Source organism: Myotis yumanensis, unplaced genomic scaffold (assembly GCF_028538775.1).
Source record: "Myotis yumanensis isolate MYYU_CA2020_CCGP unplaced genomic scaffold, mMyoYum1.0.hap1 SCAF_23, whole genome shotgun sequence".
In the NCBI taxonomy this organism is placed as follows: Eukaryota; Metazoa; Chordata; class Mammalia; order Chiroptera; family Vespertilionidae; genus Myotis; species Myotis yumanensis.
In genome coordinates this window covers 5958129-5975745 of record NW_027223774.1, presented here as the reverse complement: position 1 = coordinate 5975745, position 17617 = coordinate 5958129, and the positions used below count along the sequence as shown (strand labels likewise).

The 17617-nt window shown below is 45.1% G+C and overlaps 1 pseudogene; it reads left to right on the top strand.

The window, feature by feature from the left end:
• Positions 1-1055: 1055 nt before the first annotated feature.
• LOC139000023 (dnaJ homolog subfamily A member 1 pseudogene) lies at positions 1056-2921 on the top strand (annotated as a pseudogene).
• Positions 2922-17617: the final 14696 nt, after the last annotated feature.

Below are 17617 nucleotides of genomic sequence, written 5' to 3'. Positions count from 1 at the left end.
GGGGATGTGCCGGCAACCAAGGTACATGCCCTTGACCGGAATCGAACCTGGGACCCTTCAGTCCGCAGGCTGACGCTCTCTCCACTGATCCAAACCGGCCAGGGCCATTTGTTTTATCTTGAACCATTTTTAACAGTTGTAATGAGTAAGTTATATGTTTTAAGTATAGTGTTTCATAAATCTTGACATGTGCATGAAACGAAACCATCATTATAGTCATAATGCTGACTATATGTTACACTGTGTAATTGCTTCATGACCTCTTTTAACCTGTCCCTGTTCTTCACAGCTTTCCTGGTTTCCAGGGATTTACATTTCACTGTCATACAGAACTTTATTTTCTTTGAGTATTTTTCTGCTTTAATTTATTTTGCATAAATACTTGTAGATTTATTCACCTTATATTAGTAACTCAACTTTTTTCTTGATAGATATTTTTTTTTTTTAAATAATATATTTTATTGAGGAAACTGTCCAGAACACTTGGTGTGAGGTTCAGGAGCGGTGGCTTCCTCAGCCGTGCGCAGCAACACCCTCTTTCCAGCTCCTCCACACCTGCCTTGGCCTGCTCACCAGCTGTCAAATATGATGAAAGCAACCACTTACTATGATGTTTTGGGGATCAAACCCAGTGCCACCCAGGGAGAAGTGAAAAAGGCATATAGGGAGCTGGCCTTAAAGTACCACCTTGATAAGAATCCAAATGAAGAAGAGAAGTTTAAACAGATTTCTCAAGCTTACGAAGTGCTCTCTGATGCAAAGTTAAGGGATGCGTAGTGATAAAGGAGGAGACCACGCAATTATAAAGGTGGAGCTGGTGGTTGCTTTGGTTCCCCCATGGACATCTTTGATATGTTTTTGGTGGAGAAGGACGGATGCAGAGAGAAAGGAGAGGTAAATCCCTTGTGTATCAGCTCTCTGTAACCTTAGAAGACTTAGATAATAGCGCAGCGAGAAAACTAGCTTTACAAAAGGATGTGATTTGTGATAAATGTGAAGGTCAAGGTGGTTAGAAAGGAGCAGTAGAGTGCTGTCCCAATGGCCGAGGAACTGGAATGCAAGAAAGCATTCATCAGATCGGCCCTGGAATGGTTCAGCAAATTCAGTCTGTGTGCATGGAGTGCCAGAGCCATGGGGAAAGGATCAGTCCTAAAGATTGATGCAAAACCTGCAACAGAAGGAAGATAGTTTGAGAGAAGATTCTGAAATTTCATATTGAAAGATGGCCAGAAGATAACATTCCATGGTGAAGGAGACCAGGACCCAGGGCTGGAGCCTGGACATATCATTGTTTTAGATCAGAAGGACCATGCTGTTTTCGCTTGACGAGGAGAACACCTTTTCATGTGTATGGATATACAGCTGGATGAAACATTGTGTGGCTTCCAAAAGCCAATAGCTACTCTTGACAACCGAACCATAGTCACCACCTCTCATCCAGGTCAGATTGACAAGCATGGAGATACCAAGTGTGTATTAAATGAAGGCATGCCAATTTATCCTAGACCATATGAAAAGGGTTGCCTAATCGTCGAATTGAAGGGAAACTTTCCTAACAATGGCTTTCTCTCTCCTGATAAACTCCCTTTCCTGGAAAAACTACTTCCTGAAAGGAAGGAAGTAGAAGAGACTGATGAAATGGACCAGGTAGAATGGGTGGACTTTGATCCAAATCAAGAAAGAATGCACCATTACAATGGAGAAGCATATGAGGATGATGACCATCATCCTAGCAGTGGTGTTCAGTGTCAGAGCACTTAATGGGTCCAGGGAATAACACTGCTGGCATTTTATATACAGTAGGGAATGAGTGATGGACTGTAACCTTAATATGCTCACTACTTGCTATTGTTTTTGTTTTAATATTCAAGTATAGTAGTGTTTTAAAAGTTAAATGAAGAATAAACTCAAATATCAAATCTCTGAATATATATATATATTTTGTTGATTTTACAGAGAGGAAGGGAAATGGGTACAGAATTAGAAACATCGATCAATTCATTAGCTGCCTCCTTCACCCCCCCTACTGGAGATGTACCTGCAACCAAGGTACATGCCTTTGACCAGAATGGAATCTGGCACCCTTCGATCCACAGGCCAGCACTGTATCCACTGAGCCAAACGAGTTAGAGTTCTGATAGATATTCTTATCATTGAAATATCACCATCAGTTTGTCCATTTCAATAAATATTTGGTTATTTCTAACAAAGTTGGTACAAACATTTCTGTATAATTTCTCATATGTATGTAAGTGTTATTTACCTTTGTCAAAAATTCAGTGCATAGTCTGGGTTTTAGAGTAAATGAATGTTTAAATTTACCAACATTAGAAAATTGTGATCTAAACAGAATATACCACCAGTGCTAGTGTGGCTCGGTGCTTGGCCATCATCTCATGCAGCCCAGGGTTGTAGATTTGATTGCCAGTGGGGTTATGTGCCTGGCTTGTGGGCTATATCCACAGAAGTGAGTGTGAATGGGGCGGCTGGCTGATATGGCACTCTCCATCAATATTTCTCTTCCTCTCCCTTCCCTCTCTAAAAATTACTAAACTATTCTTTAAAAATAGAAAATAAACTTTAACTGATTGTAGTTTATTACAATTTTCAGCAGTGTGTTAGAGATTCACATTCTCCACATCCTAGAGAATAAAATGTTCGGTCAATCATAATTTATTTAAACTTTTTTTTGTTTTAGAGACGTTTGTTGTGCTGCTTCACTATTTGATTGTATTTTTTTCTAGGGATTTATGGTCAACCTTTTCTCAGAAGTGTGTTTGTTGAGTCTGTATCTTTGTTAAAACATCTTATCAGATGTTCTGCCTAATGTGCTATGAGTTTTGGCAATTTTCTTTAACAATGGGATTGTGGAACAACAAACATGGATGTTGGCATTTTACTCATTTTGTACATTTTTATTTAAAAAATAAACATTTTTTGTATTGGAATGATATGTTTTAATATTTTTTCCTTAAAAAAATATCTAAATTGCCCTAGCTGGTTTGGCAGAGTGAATAGAGCGTCAGCCTTCGGATTGATAGGTCCAGGGTGAGCTTCTAGTCAAGGGCAGGTGCCCAGATTGCAGGCTCAATCCCCAGTGTAGGGACTGCAGGAGGCAGCCAATCAATCATTCTCTTTCATCATTGATGTTTCTCTCTCTCTCTCTACCTCTCCCTTCCTCTCTGAAATCAATAACAACATATTTACAAATGTTTTAATTTATTTTACTAAATTAATATATATATATTTAATTGATTTTTAAAGTAGTTTTATTGATTTTGTAGACCAAGGGAGGTAGAGAGAGAGAAACAATGATAGGCGGGCAGGGAGCTCCGTTGAGCTAAGAATCAGTAAATCACAGTTCCATTACCACTCGGGGTACATGCATGGGCCCTATTACACCCCAGGTGGGGCTTGCAGGAGACAGCTTATCACTGATTCTCTCTCATCATTGATGTTTCTATCTTTCTGTCCCTTTCCCTTCCTCTGTGAAATCAATAAAAAATTAAAGAAAATTGAGTCCCTTATCTTAAGAACGAAAAGAAACATCAATGATGAGAGGGAATCATTGATCGCTGCTTTCTCCACACCCTATTGGGGATGGAGCCTGCAATTCGGGCATGTGCTCTGACTGCGAATCTAACCAAGGACCTCTTTGTGCATGGGTTGAAGCTCAAGCACTGACCCACACCAGCTGGGTGATTCATTACTTTTTAAATGCTATGCCCTGTGCAATGAACATTTTTAATTTTAACCTGCACTATTAACATTCTCCATTGCTTTTGGAACACCAGTCATCTGATCCTGCACTAAGCCCTTTGTTTGTCATCTTCTGCATTTTCCTTGTCTTCTGTTGGAACAGTTCTCTCAGGAAGGCCAGAGGGCATCTGTGTGGGCAGGGGGCTTTAGAGTCCCAAAGCCAATGCAGCAGGAAATAGAAGGGTAGTGTTCAGATTCCCTATGCCCTGGATCAGGCATCCTCCATTTGAATTTCAGATTCTGTGTTATCACTGGAACTTACAGTGAAATAACCCCTCCTGCCCTTACTGGTTTGGCTCAGTGGATGGAGCATTGGCCTGCGGACTGAAGGGTCCCAGGTTCGATTCCATTCAAGGGCAAGTACCTTGGTTGCGGGCACATCCCCAGTGAGGGGTGTGCAGGAGGCAGCTGATCGATGTTTCTCATTGATGTTTCTAACTCTCTATCCCTCTCCCTTCCTCACTGTAAAAAAAATACAAGAAAATATTTTTAAAAGAAATAACCCCTTCTGCTGGTCTAAGTCAGTTTTCTCCTGTGAAAAACAAATATGAGGTATGTCCATGCCAGAGGTATTAGAGAAGGTCCAGTGGTAAGGTGTGCATTTGTGTAACGCAGCTGTGCCTCCAGCTGTGCCTCCAGCAACTCCAGCCACTCCCTGCAGAGGCATTCCCAGGCAGGCACTTCTCACTCCCCGGATGCCCTCAAGCACCTTTGTCTTTCGGTGCATTTTAGTGAGAAATGGGACCAGCGGAGTCCGATGCAAAAGCATAGAGTCTTTTATTCGAGCTAGCTCGGCACCCCAACCACACTCACCGATGCAGCGGCAAGCCAAGTGGCAGAGAGAGGGAACTCTGTGTGGAGAGAGGTTTTATAGGGGGTTGGACTAAGGGGAGGAGAAAGGACTGTGGGCCCTGCCAATTGGCCAGGCGCAAGTCGGGTCTTGTTACACAGGATGTGGTCATATCTATGGCGCGCACGCCCCTTGATTGTCATTGGTTAGTTTAAAGAAATCCTGGGCGTCGCTAGCAGAGGCTTGGGCTACCGGGAAGAAGTCCCGCTGAGCACATGGCTGCCCAAAGATGGAGGATACGGGCCATGATGGAGAGCATAGCCCTTGCCCTTTCAATGTCACGTGTGTGTTTCCTTCCATGTCCTGTGTGGATCAGGGTTCGGGATCTGAAAAGAGGAGCCACACACAAATGAGAGAAAAATGACAGGAGATAATTTTGAAATATTGGGGGACCAGGGGGGCAAGTCCAAAAGGACTTCCACTGACACTCAGGCCGCTCCAGTCTTTCATTGATCTGGAGTAGCCCTTAGGCTAAGGAGGTTTCAATGACACACGGATTAGCTCATCAGCAGACAATTTCCAGAAATAGGCAGAGTTTCTGATCAAGAATAATCAACAAAGATCACCACAAGTATCTAAGGAATTAAGTGAACTAAAGTGGGGATGATGCTTCAGCTACCATTATCTAGACTATCTGGGTGGTGCACAGCCCTGACCTTTGCTAGGACTTCAAAGGTTACTAGCTTTTGGGGGTCTTTGTCTATACTCACCTAGTGAAGACAATAAAGAGACTCCCGCATAAATGTACCACAGTTTTTCATCCACTATTCTACTGGTGGATACTTGGGTAGTTTCCAGATCTTTGCTATTGCAAATTGCGCTGCTATGAACAGAAGGGTGCATATATCCGATCTGATTGTTTCAAGATTCTTAGGATATATTCCTAAGAGTAGAATCACTGAATTAAATGGCAGTTCCATATTAAAATTTTTGCAAAAACTCCAAACTGATTCCCATAATGGCTGTACCAGTTTGCATTCCCACCAGGCCTGTACTAGGGTTCCCTTTATCCACATCCTCCCCAGCACTTGTCCTTGGCTGATTTGTTGATGACAGCCATTCTGACAGTTGTGAGGTGCTTCTAATTGTTGCTTTAATTTGCATCTCTCTGATGATCAGTCACTTTGAGCACTTTTCACATGTCTCTTGGCCATCTTATCCACACTGCAGCCCAGGCAGAGCTGACCCTTTGGATGGCATCAGAAGCAGATGCTCTTAAGTATGAGTGTCTGTTTTGTGACGTGAACTTTGTATAATGAATTCAATGGAGGCAGGTCAGATCTAGTCTGAGACTTCAGCAACCTCCCCCAGCTACATTTGGCCTGAAGGAGACACATGCCAAAAGTCCTGAGTGAAGAAACAATGCCTGTCGTTCAGAAAGAGCAGGTCCTGAAGAAAGATGTTCAAAACCAGCCCCGCAGGTGCTGGAGAAACTAACTTGCCCCGGACATCACCTCCATGAAGGCACTAGAGGACCCTTAGTGTACTTGGTGTGTTCTTGGGCTACTTGCCCCTAAATCCAGTCCTTTAATCAACTGAGAAATCGGGCATCATCGCCCTGGCAACGAGAAACTACATTACCCATAAGGCCAAGCGTGGGCTGCCACCAGGCTGAGCCAATGGGGGCTCAGAAGGCATTTCCGTTTGTTCTCTCCTGTAGGGCGGGTCTGGTAGTCCTGGTGACCGGAGTTGCCTGTTCAGGTTCCCGTCTCAGGCGGTCGGGAGCTCTTGCGCTCAGAGTCACGTGGAGAAGGACTGTGAGTGGTGCTCCCCGCAACACAGCCAATTGTGGGAGCCTCCAGTGGTGTCACAGCTCACACTTGGGATTGAAACTCGGAGTCACCGCCCGGACCCACGCCAGGGCCGGGACAGGGACCGCCATTCCTGTAGCCGTTTCCACTCCCGCCCGGCTCAGCCCACAGAGGGCAATGGCGGCGCCCCCGCTGAGGAGACGGGCTGAGGTGAGTTCAGTACCCCAGGCCCTCACCGCCTCCTCACACAGACACCACAGCCTGGGGAGGGCGCCTGTCCCGTCCTGCAGCTCAGTCCCGCGTGGAGGACCGTGAGGAAGGCGGAGGGGAGAGAGGAGTGTTGTGGCTTCTGAGGACACAGCAAGTGCAGGGCAGAGAGGACGGGGGTGACTTGCATCTGAAGGTCCCTGAGGATGTGGCTGTGAGTATTGACGGAAAGATCAGAGGCTGCAGGGAGGACGGCACAGACTCATTCGGGGCTTTCCCGGCTGTGGGTCCATCAGGGGCCTGGGGTGGTCCTGGATCCGGCTGGACTGCAAGCTCTCTACACGCCATATGCCAGGTTCATGGGTGAGTCCAGCGAGATCCAGCAGGAAGGGGGCAGAGCTGAGCGAGTGAACCTGGGATCTGAACTTGGGAAGGGGGTAAACATTACCCAGTGGTGTGCACATCCGGAGTAAGTTTGAGCTGATGGTCCCGGGACTTGGTGTGGGGACTTAAAGGTGAAGAACAAATCCGCCCTTGGCTTTGTCTTGGAGGCAGGATCTAGGAGAATGCAGTGGTTTGCTTGGCAGGAAAGCTGGGACCCTTTGGGCATCGCCCAGACCTTAAATGGCATTGCCCTCTACTCTCCCCTCCCCCAATCCTTCCCACCCAACCCAGCTGCTCTGCTGAGGGCCATCACAGTGAGTAATGGGACTGTGATGAGAGAGCAGCCTGCACTGGCATTAGGGCCTGGTGTCCACAGTAACCAGGGGCCCTGGAGGAGGTTGAGGGGGGAAATGTGTGTAAGCCGTAGGATTACTGGTTCTCAGAAAGGCAGCTCTGGTTACAATTTCCTCAATTCTGACAGGTTGGTGTGACCTTGGAGGACATTGCCCTGTACTTCTCCAGGGAGGAATGGAGCCTCCTTGATGAGGGTCAGAGACAGCTGTACGTGAATGTGATGCTGGAGAACTTTGAACTTATATCCTCACTGGGTAAGACCCTCACTGTTACCAGTGACCGAGACTTGGCTTTTCTATTTCCCAGGCCCCATCCCCCAGGGTGTGCTCTGTCCTCCAATGTAGACTGTGGTAATGATTGATTTTCCAGTTTCCTGGGTAGTTGCTGTCATGGGGTTATTTGGTCTGTTTCTGCTGCTCCCTTCTATTCCTGAAGTCCCAATACTCCCCGCTTCCCTTAATTCACAGGGAAGGACTTGTGGTTGGTAGTGTTGCAGAAAGCTTAAATGAAAGGCAATATAGAGAATAGAAGAAAATACTTGCAAACCTATGAAGGAATCTCTTGGAGATATTGTGGATTCAGCTCTGATCAGCACAATAAAGCGAATATTGCGATATAGACAGAAATTCACACAAATAGTTGGCTCCATTGTTTTTCATGTCCATTTATACCAGCACCATTCATTGCAGACTTTCTTTCCCTTCTTCTGTGGGTTGCAGCTTTGTCAAAGATTACTTGGTTAGTGAAGAAAGCATTTTCTATATTCCTGTTGGTAATGTGTATAGAGTTTTTAAAAAATTGTCTCTACATCCTTATCCTGTTTATTAACTGTATTTTTTATTAGAGTCTTTTGAATACCTTGTATATTTTATTTATTAATTGCTTACGACATACAGGAACACATATGTTTGCATGTGCTGAATTCTGCTTTGCCGATATTACTCCCTCACACCAGCTTTTCTACAAAGTCCATGTTTTTGGCCACCCTGCATTCAGGCAGGTCTAGTGCCACCATGCTTCTAGCAAGCTCAGGTGCTTAGCAGTTAAATATTGTTAATGAAGTTATATAGACTTTGCTTTTAAGACAGAGTCACTGCATTGTTATTAGGCTGCAGTATAGTATTAACATGCCTTCATTATTCCCAGGGAACTCCCAACTATTTGTGTGAATTTCTGTCTATATCGCAATATTCGCTTTATTGTGCCGATCAGAGCTGAATCCACAGTATCTCCAAGAGACTCCTTCATAGGTTTGCAAGTATTTTCTTCTGTTCTCTATATTGCCTTTCATTTCAGTTTGTTTATTGCTGTTGTGCCGTGAAGGCGCTATTTTTCTTTATTTGTTGCCATCTGGACTGTTTGTTTTCTACTTTGTGTGGTGTTTGGTGTCACATTCAGAAAATTCTGTCTAAAACAAACCTCCAAAACTTTTTCTCTAGGTTGTCCTGAGTAGTTTTACGTTTTAGCACTCACATTTAATTGTGTCATACAGGTTGGCTTAGATTTTATCAGTGCTGTCCAGTTTTGTTGTTTTACATGTGAATGTCCATTTATACCAGCACCATTCATTGCAGACTATCTTTCCCTTCTTCTGTGGGTTGCAGCTTTGTCAAAGATTACTTAAAGTATGTGCCCGGTTTTTTTTATGTTTTCTGTTCTGTTGATATATGTGTCCGTGTTCTCCAGCAACACAGTGTTTGGTTACTTTCTCTTTGCAATAAATAGAAGTCAGGAAGTGTGACACCACCAGCTTACTTTTTGCTCAAGATTGCTTTTGTTGCCCTCCAGTGGTCGGCAAACTGCGGCTCGAAAGCCATATGCGAGTGGTTGACCCCTTGAGTGTGGCTCTTGCACAAAATAGCGACTTCAGCACATGGCCATGAAGTTTCAATCGCACTGTGTGTGTGTGCCGGCACTTGGTATTTTGTGGAAAAGCCACACTCAAGGGGCCAAAGAGCCGTGTGTGGCTCGCGAGCCAAAGTTTTCTGACCACGGCCCTAGCCCATTTGGCTCAGTGGACAAAGCCTCGGCCAGCAGACTCAAGGGTGTTACTGGTTCAATCAGCGAGACAGACCACCGACTCAAAATTAAATTTAAGAGCCTTTATTAAGGTGGCCAGCTGACAGTAGCACGTCCCTCCTCGCAGGGAGCCTCGTACTGCAGCCCCGACCGAGGGTACAGCGAAGCTTTTTATCTGCAAAAGCTACAAAGTATTTAAAAACAAAAACAAAAAACTGCAAAGTGGTTCATTAGCCATTCCTGGCACTGGCACGGTTCACACAATATTTTCAAGTACAAATGGGGGCAAAGCAGGGTCACTCCTGGCTGGGTTAAAGCATAACACATTGCTTTTCTAAGATTATTAGTAATTTTTCTCTGCCATCGTCCTTGCCTCTCAGCCCACTCAGTAATTCTTCTGTGCCAGGTCCCTGCCCCTAGCACATCCCCTACTGGTCTTATGCCCGAATCAAACCTTTGATTCAGCGCCCTCTTCTAAGATTCTGGAGTTACATGTTATTCACCGCGGTGGGCCTAGGGAAATGAATCCATATTGTAAGCAAAGCTACAAGAACAACTTCCGTTTCCATGAAGAGCCAGCCCTCTGTGTGCTTGCTGACGGCGTCCTTGAAAACTACACAGCTCCATGGAATCAAAAATGCACCTGGCATGGCATTGGGAGTATCCAGTCTCTGGCCCACAAGGTCAGACAGCCAAGCCCATTTCTCCCATTATGCAAGCAGGCCAAAACGGGCTAGAAAGTAAACTTATTTTTTTAGAATTACAGGCCGTCCAAAGAATAGCAGAGAACTCCAAACAGTAGTCCCACAGAACGGGGGTTTGCCTTCACATCCCCACCTCCCCACTTGTTCCACAAGCTTTTCAGCCTTGTGGTACAATAACCACGGGATGTTATGGTGAACAGGGGTGTCATTCGGTCTTTTACTCCTTCCTGCTGGAAAGGGACGACGTCCAAGGGGTTAACATCCCCTTTCTTCCTCTTGAAGAGGTTTGTAGGGAATTTTGTCTTATTCATCTTGTTCCTCTTTAGTTTAGGAAGCAGTAATTTCATGGTGCTTTTGTATTCCAGCAAGGGCAGAAGAGTTCTCCTCCTGGGACTAGCCTCGGGTTCCTGCAGCACTCATAAAAAGACAAAATGAGGATTACTAGAAAGATAAAATAACAACGATTATCCAGAAATACCAGAGCATTTTGCCTTTAAGAGAAGAGAGTGGGAGACAGAGAGAGAGAAAGAGAAACATCGATTGGCTGCCTCCCACGTGTTCCTCTACTGTAAGTGGGGATCGGACCTGCAGCCCAGGTATCTACGCTTGACTGGGAATTGAACCCTGGCCCTCCAGTGCACAAGGCAGCACTGTCATCAGCGAAGCACAGTGGCTAGGGATATTTATTAATGTATATATATATATATATATATGAATATATGTATTTTTATTTCCTAGAGCAGTGGCCGGCAAACTCATTAGTCAGCCGAGTCAATCATCAACAGTACTTCTTCAAATAGACTCGCCAAGGCCGAAAAGCGACTTCTGCGCATGGGCCTTTAAGTTTCAATCACACTGTATGTGCGCGCCCACTCGTGGTATTGGGGAAGAGCCACCCTCAAGGGGCCAAAGAGCCGCATGTGGCTCTCGAGGCCTAGTTTGCCGACCACGGTCCTAGAGGAAGAAGAGAGAGAGAGATAGAAACATCTGTGATGAGAAGGAGAGAGTCATTGATCAGCTGCCTCCTGCAGGACCCGCAGTGGTGATTGAGCTCACAACCAGTGTAGTTGTCCTAACAAGGAATCGAATTATGATCTCCTAGTTCATGAGTCAAGGCTCAATCAGTGAGACATACCAGGCAGCATTTATTTATTGATTGCAGAGACAGAAAGGGAGACAGAGAAAGGGAGAGAGTGAAGCATTGATGTGCTGTTGTACCCATCTGTGCATTCATTGGTTGTCCCGTCCATGTGCCCTGATGGGGGATCAAACCCACAACCTTGGGGCATCAGGGCCACACACTCAACAACTGAGCCACCTGGACAGGATTCTGAATTTGTCTGTTAATTTCAGGAGCTCATAGTGGGATCTTGACAAATTTCTCTATGGCGGGTCATGTCATCTTTTAACATCAACATCTCTCTTATGATGCATTGTGGTTCATAGTGACATGTGTAATGTCTTATCTTTCATGTCTTTTTTAACTTATTTGAGCCTTGTTTTATGTTTTTGTTTTTGCTTTAGTGTAGCTAACGGCTTGCACATTTTTATATCTTTTTTTAAAAATACCTTTTAGGTATTCCTTTCTTTTGTCTCTTATTTATGTTTTTTCTAATATTTATGGTTTCTTTCCTTTGAAACCTTTGGTTTACTTTCCTATTGTGTTTCTAGTTTCCTGAGGTACCATGTACTCTTATTCCCATTGCCTGTGGGATTTTTTTTTTCATGGATAGCTGTCTACTTACTCTGGGAAGGGGAACGATTCTCTATCTCTGATTCTGCCATCTTGCTGCTGTCACTCACATAGGTCTTTTGCCTGTGGTCTCATTTGTGGTTTGTTGTTCTACGACAGTGCTGACCATATCTCATTTTAGGTTTTCTTTTAAGATTTGCTTCATTTGTTGGCTCCTTGTGTGCATGCACAGGACGAACTGCCAGCAAGCGAGGGGGTGGGGGATGCGGGGTCACGTTGCGTCATAGGGGCGCGCTCTATGGCGACACTGCGGGGTTGCGGGAAGTTGAGCAGCGGTAAGTGAGCCATGCTGGTGAGGGAGTAGCAGGATCCTTTGGCGTTGGTTTTGGAGGCCCAGCGGTTGGGGCGAACTCAGCAGCGAAGGCCAAGGTCACGGAGGGTCTCAGGATCCTCCATTCCCCACCGGGTAACTGACTTAACTCGTTTCCTGCAATCCAAGTGTTAAGCGGCCTCAGGGCAAGGTGTTTTCCAGTAGGGTGTGTCCACTGTCTTTCCCCCAGGCAAGGCTGATGTCTATGTGGCTGTGTAAGGGAATGACTGAGCTGAGGAAAGTTGGGGTGTCTGCCTTCTGAGCTCTATCCCTCGTGTCCCCAGAGCTGGCCTCTGTTCTCACAGCTCCAGTCCTGTTCGCCCTCCCTCTGCCAGAGTACAAGGTGGGTGGCTCCACAGGGACTGTTTGTGCCTTGGCCCTTTAAGCGGGTGCCTGAACTTTCAGCTGCCACTCCCTGGCAGACAGCACCCCACTGCTTTCCACAGCTTGATGCTATGTGGATACCTTCCTCAGCTTGGTGTTCTCTGCTGGGGAACCCAACTCTGGGATTAGATCCCAGAATTCTCAGCGGCACCTCCCCCCTCCACCACCAGCTGAGATAACTCTGTGTGACTTCAGTTGCCCTCTGTGGGTCACGTCTCTGCCCCTCCTAGCAATCTCTATGCCAGCTCCACCTTCGGTCCTTGGGTATCAGGGTTCTCTCCTGTGAGTTTTCTGTTGATTATTCAGGAAGCCTTCTAATATTTCAGTTGTAATTCCAGCTTGTTCCTGGGAGCATGGCCAGGCAGCATCCTCCTACTCTGCCACCATTTTTAATCTCTCTGGTTAAATTTCATTTTTTTTTTTTTTTTTTTTTTTAAATTAAATCTTTATTGTTCAGATTATTACATTTGTTCCTCTTTTTTCCCCCCATAACTCCCCTCCTTCCAGCTCCCACCCCACCCTCCACCCTCACTCCCCACCCACTGTGTTCATCCATAGGTGCATGATTTTTGTCCAGTCACTTCCCGCATCTCCCACACCCCTTTTTCCCCCAAGAATAGTCAGTCTATTCCCTTTCTATGTCCCTGATTCTATTATAATCACCAGTTCATTCTGTACATCAGGTTATTTATTCACTTGATTCTTAGATTCATTTGTTGATAGATGCATGTTTGTTGTTCATAATTTGTATCTTTACCTTTTTCTTCTTCTTCCTCTTCTTAAAGGATACCTTTCAGCATTTCATATAATACTGGTTTGGCGGTGATGAACTCCTTTAGCTTTTCCTTATCTGTGAAGCTCTTTATCTGACCTTCAATTCTGAATGATAGCTTTGCTGGATAAAGTAATCTTGGTTGTAGGTTCTTGGTATTCAGCACTTTGAATATTTCTTGCCATTCCCTTCTGGCCTGCAAAGTTTCTGTTGAGAAATCAGCTGACAGTCGTATGGGTATTCCCTTGTAGGTAATTGAGCCTCTTTCTCTTGCTGCTTTTAAGATTTTCTCTTTGTCTTTTGCTCTTGGCATTTTAATGATGATGTGTCTTGGTGTGGTCCTCTTTGGATTCCTTTTGTTTGGGGTTCTCTGCGCTTCTTGGACCTGTAAGTCCATTTCTTTCACCAGGTGGGGGAAGTTTTCTGCCATTATTTCTTGAAATACGTTTTCAATATCTTGCTGTCTCTCATCTTCTGGCACTCCAATGACTCTGATATTAGACCGCTTAAAGCTGTCCCAGAGGCTCCTTACACTATCTTCACACTTTCGGATTCTTTTTTCATTTTGCTTTTCCAATTGGGTGTTTTTTGTCGAATCTTTGGTTTGATTATTGTACTCCTCTGGTCTGCTATTGGGTATAATATTCTTTATTTCAGTCCGTGTATGCTTACTTTCTAATTTCTTTATCGTAGCATCGAGGGTCTCATTAGTTTTCGTGAGGCTCTGCACAAATTTATGGCAAGCCCTCAAAATTGCGATTCTTAGCTCCATATCCTCCATTTCTGTCATGTTTTTTTGTCTCCGCATCTTTTATGCTTTCTTGGTGCACCCCCTTGTGGTCTCTGTGCGCAGTCTTGTTCTAGCCAAGCCTTAATTGTTGTAGTTAACACTAGAGGGGTTTGACCACCAGGCCGGCTGGCTGTGGAAATCAGCTGTATGGAAAACGTCTGCCTTCTGGGGAGGTGCTAATCCAGCCTTTGCCTGAGGCGATCGGCAAATGGCTGTGCGCAGGTTTTGGGCGGGGCGGGCTCAACGGGGCGGGCGGAGGGAGCAGTTATGGCTGCGCTCAGTCCCGTTCCCAGAGGCTCTGCTTCTCAGAACCCCGGCAGCCACTGCAAACCTCGGAGAGAAAGCTGCCCTCAGGTCCCAACTGCTGCCGGATAATCCCGCTTCTCCCGTTTGAGTCTGGGTCCCTAGAGACTCGCCCGGATCTGGAGCCCAGAGTCTGAGACTCACTCCCGGCAGAAAACGACAACCGCGCCCTCAGCCACCAGCCCGCTTTGCGCGCGCACCTCGGTACCTTTGTATTTTCCACACTGCGCCGCCTCTGAGCCTCGATTTGCTGTTCTCTTTCCTTCTAGTTGTAGAGTCTCTCTTCAGCCAGCCTTCCTGTGGTTCTGGGTGATGTCCGTTCAGTCTTTTAGTTGTATTTTTGAAATGGTTGTTTGCGGCAGCGGTCTCCGGTGTTTACCTACGCCGCCATCTTGGTCTCCCAACCCTTTACTTTAAAATTTCATTTTTAAAAAAATATTTTATTGATTTTTTACAGAGAGGAAGGGAAAGAGATAGAGAGTTAGAAACATCGATGAGAGAGAAACATCGATCAGCTGCCTCCTACACATCTCCTACCTGGGATGTGCCCACAACCAAGGTATATGCCCTTGACCGGAATCGAACCTGGGACCTTTCAGTCCACAGGCCGGCGCTCTATCCACTGAACCAAACTGGTTTCGGCATAAATTTCTTTTCTTTTTTTTTCGAATTAAAGAGTCACATTTATTGCAATCCGGGAGTATGAGGGGCCATTCCCCAAATCTCATAGTCATAAGATGGTGGCAAAACCAGACTTATACAGGCAAAGATCACAAAGGTATTGATTACATCTCAAGGTTTGGAATGAGGAACCTGGTTTGCAAAAAAGCAGTTTACAGAAGCAAAATTAAGCATGTTAATTATAGTTTTGGGTCTCGGGATCACTGAGTTGCCAGGAACTCATTATCTAGAGCCATTGAGGTAATTTAGAGTAATTGCGCTGTCCTGGTCTTGGGACCACTGAGTCAACTGGAACGCATTATCTGTGGCCACTAAAACAATTTAGGATAATTGTGCTGTCCTGTTTCCCAGGTACAGAAGAATGTGCTTTCTAACACCAGTAAGATAACAATCAATGGGATAGTCACGTTACAATCAATAAGGCATTCAATCGAATGGTATGATTTATACAATTCAGAAAATCAAAGTAACTTTTCTATTGTTAAACAAAGCAAATAAGTACCATACTTCATTCCCCACTGGTTTTATGTACATGAGTCAAATCATGAACTCATTTTTACTAGTTCGGGGATTTTACTGCCCCCTAACTACAAGTGGTTAGCCCGAATTAATTTTTCTAAACTGCCAGCTTGGCACATTTATTTTCATTTACTCACCCCACTTCTTTTAGGGGCATTCTCTATTCTGTTCCTGCTCTCCTGTCCCCTAGCACATCTAGCCCCACTTAGCCCTGGACTTTCTCACTGGATAAAAAAAAATGTTCTTACAGTTACCAAGTGCCCTGGTGCCACGGTCCCCATCCTCACTGAAGTCCAGTGCCCCTCCTGCAGGCATCGAGCCTCCTCCTGGCCTGCGTGGAGCCCAGGCTAGGGATCTCACAGATGAGGCAGCTGGATGCCGGGATCAAGGCCATTTTCTGTTGCAGGAGCTGGGAGTGGTGTAGCCAGGTCTGGATGCCGTAGCAGGGCGACAGTGTATAGTCCTTTCCAAGTTGGGGTGAGTCCTTGGGTCCTGAACTTCTTTACCCACACTGAGTTCCGAGGCTGGAAAAGATGTACAGGATCCGAGGTGGGCACTGGCAAGGCATCTCGAACAAGCTTATGGGTGGCTCTCTGGGTATACTGCAGAGCCTGCAAGGACTTGAGCAAGGAATAGTTATGACTTTTAGCTTTAAATTCCTCCCCTAACTTTGGGTAGGATAGGGGGAGGTTTACCAAACGTGATTTCAAAAGGAGAGAACCCCTCCCGGTTGGGGGTACACCTGGCCAGTAAGTAGGCAAAGGGCAGGAGGTTGGTCCACTTTTCACCAGTTTCTGAGATAAATTTAGTTAGAGTCCTGTTCATACCTGCCCTGAATTTGTGGCCAGTATGCACAATGGAGTTTGCAATTTATGCCTAAAACTTGAGCTATATACTTTGAGACTCATATTGCCACCATGAAAGGTCCTTAAGGAAACCATTTGTGGAGTAATAACAAGCAGAACCTGCCTCTATCCTTTTCTTGCCAGCCAATGCTTCTGTCCTCCCTTGGTGAGACTTTCCTCATCCAGTGACCTTTTGGGCCATGTTATATATAACAGCCATTTCCTGAGAGTCTCACTGACTTGTCTTGAAAATCATTGTATGGAATCATGTCCAGTTGTGACATAACAATTGTGATGAAGATATTCTGTATTTATCAGGTCAACATGCACGTCACGTACGTTTCTTTTCTTCAGGTTGCTGCTGTGGAGCTGAAAACGTGAAGGAAACGACTGAACAGAAGGTTTCTGTAAGATTGTCACAGGCAAGGAATCCCAAGTTAGCCTTGTCTTCCCAGAAGAGCCACCCCTGTGAGAGTTGTGGGCTGGTCTTGGGAAACATTTTTCACATGATGGAGCTGCAGGGAACACAACATGGACAAATACTGTTGAGGTGTGGCGTATGTGCAAAACAATTTTATTTTCATGCAAAATTTCACCAGCAGCATGAGAAAGACAAATCTTTCACTAGAGGTGTGGACAGTATCTCACTTGCAAACAGCTACAATTTCAATGTGTCCCAGAATCGTTTCACATGCGGGGAGGTTGGGCAGGGTGTCCTTACGGGGTCACGACATCTCCACATAAAGGCTACTCAGACCAGTGGCAGTCCAACTGCAATTTCGACATATGGGATGCCTTTTAAAAGAAGAAAAATTTATTACAGTAGAAAAGATTGTAAGGGAGACCTTAGTTGCACCCACACATTTATTCAGGAAAAAGATGTCCATCTTGGAAGTTGGTATTTTCTGTCCTCTGAATGTGGAAAATATTTTCCCAAATTTTCTAGCTTTCATTATCAACAGAGAGGTCACACAGGAGAAAAGCCTTATCAATGCAGTGAATGTGGGAAATCTTGTACCTCTAAGTCAAACCTTCATCAACATCAAAGAGTTCACACTGGAGAAAAGCCTTATAAATGCAGTGAATGTGGGAAATCTTTTACCTCTAAGAAGAACCTTCATCAACACCAGAGAGTTCACACTGGAGAAAAGCCTTATAAATGCAGTGAATGTGGGAAATCTTTTACCTCTAAGAAGAACCTTCATCAACACCAGAGAGTTCACACTGGAGAA